Genomic DNA, 2,378 nt, shown 5'->3' with positions numbered 1-2,378 from the left:
ATATATTTAATATTTTTTAATTAAAAAAACAGTTTACAATTAATTTAAATAATATATAATTATAAAATAAAAATTTTATATAATTTTTTTAATTAATTAATATTTATTTAGGTTTAAAAGTTATTAGATCTTAAATTATTAATTGGGTTTTAAATGGTTTGGGCTGAGCCCATATGTTATATATAATATATTTAAAATTTAAAATTTAATTTTTGTTAATTAACCGAATTCGAACCGAATTAACCATTAACCGAATTCTAAAAATTTTCTTAACCGTTAACCGACCGAACTAATTCGGTAACCGAATCGAATTAACTGAACTAATTCGGTTCGGTCGGTTAACCGAATTAATTCGGTTATTTGAACACCCCTACCCTTGCCCCCTCAGTTACCTCACTAATTAACTTCTTTAAACATTATTCAATTGCCCAATTTTAAATAAAAACAAAAGAGGCAATGGCTTTAATGTTCTTTTACATGTTTTTCTCCCTCTTTTTGTAATGAAGTTGTCCACTATGTATTGCCCTCCCCCCCCCCCAACAACCACCACCACCTCACACATTTAGTCAGAAAAAAAGAGCCAATACTTTTTGCTTAAGTTAACCAGCATTCTCAAATTAACTTAATTAAGATAAATTACCCCATAATTTGATCAAAATCGCATTACTTTTGTTATGAGCTAGATAATTTGAAGGAATTTGAGTGGGTGAGGTAAGCTGATTAGTGGTCTTTATTTTGGCCTAATAAAAATGGAGAGGCTGGCAGTTTGAAGCTAAGGATCTCCGCCATTAAATAACTAAATAATATATGATAATGGGTTTTTGGCCACTTGATTTAGTGGTGATGACGTTCTGTTGATGTTTCCATTAATTTGTCAAACGTTTGGAACAATTCCAACATTACTCTGGGCGAAGAAAATTAATTTAACCATTCAGAACAATTGATAAAGAAAAACGCATATATCGACGAGGTTAGATAAAATATAAGTAGCTTAATATTATTTAATTAAAATTTGAATTTAAATTTTTATGTAAATAGAAAAATCTCCGTTAAAATACTCATCTACCGAACACAGATGTATGAACCAAATCAATTCTTTGAGAACTGAAATGATAAAAGAAAAATTGAAACCCGTATAATCGATTAGTTTACCAACAAAATTAATTTTTGTAGACGGTCCACATTAATTCCAAATTTTTTAGGAGTTGTGTCGACAACTATAGATTAAACATTCTTTCCAAATTGGCTGCAATGTTGCATCATTGCATGCACATGTGTGCTTAAGTGTTTCATATGTTAAAAAATAATTTAATAATTATATTTTAGTTTTAGCATTCATCATTTGTAGGTTATACGAATAACTAATAAAAGTATATAATAACTTCGATTTTGTACCCTAAGAATATGATATATAAACGACGTTAGTTACGGCTAAAAAAGGGGGGTGGCGGAATAACGTCAACGAGTAACATGGCTAAAAATGTTAACTTCACGCACTAATATGGTAAAAACATTTTTTTATAGAAAGCTTATTAAAAATATAAAATTTCGAAAATTATAATGAAGATTTATAAGTATAACGTAAATATAAACAAAATTATAATTATGATATTTTCTTATAATAATTTACACAAAAATTAATCACATAGATCACACAATGACCAAATAAGGAAAATATTAAAAAATCCAATCAAAAAACTTGAACAAAATAAATATACGAACAAATATAACTGCATCGACAAACAAACCACAAAAGAGATGAAGCTACTGAACGCCACCGATAAATCGTAAATCAGAGACAAACGACGTGAAAAAACTATTCACAAATACAAAACGCGTATCTAAATCAACCTGATGGTCCAAAGAAGGGAAAATCATCATGATAACAAATAAGCGTCATCTTCATCAGACGTGGAGATGTCAAATCCAACCCTGAAAAAAAATAAACGAAAACAACGGCAAAAACCGTAAACTACCAAAAGGCGGAGAAAAACGTAACACAAAAACAGAGATAAATGTGTTATAAAGACAGAGAACATGTCACAAATACATAATTATTCTTATTAAAAAACTAAAAAACAAATAAAAAATATCATCATTGGGCGGCAACCAACATCAAAATCGATATCACCACCGGTTAAATAAAATTAAAGAATAAAAAATTATATTGATTAATAAAATGGACACAGATTGTAAAGAAGAAGAAAAAAAGAAAGAGAGAGAAGACGAAGAAAGAGGCTAAATATGGTAAAAGCTTTTTAAGTATTATCTTTTGATAAAATATGTATTCTTTATAATTTTAAAAATCTGTAAAATGCAATTAAAAAATCTTTAAAAATGAAAGCTATTGTACGTTTAAACATTTTTATTAATTATAG

This window comes from Hibiscus syriacus, unplaced genomic scaffold (assembly GCF_006381635.1).
Source record: "Hibiscus syriacus cultivar Baekdansim isolate YM2019G1 unplaced genomic scaffold, ASM638163v2 tig00111640_pilon, whole genome shotgun sequence".
NCBI lineage: Eukaryota > Viridiplantae > Streptophyta > Magnoliopsida > Malvales > Malvaceae > Hibiscus > Hibiscus syriacus.
This window is presented reverse-complemented; position numbering follows the sequence as displayed.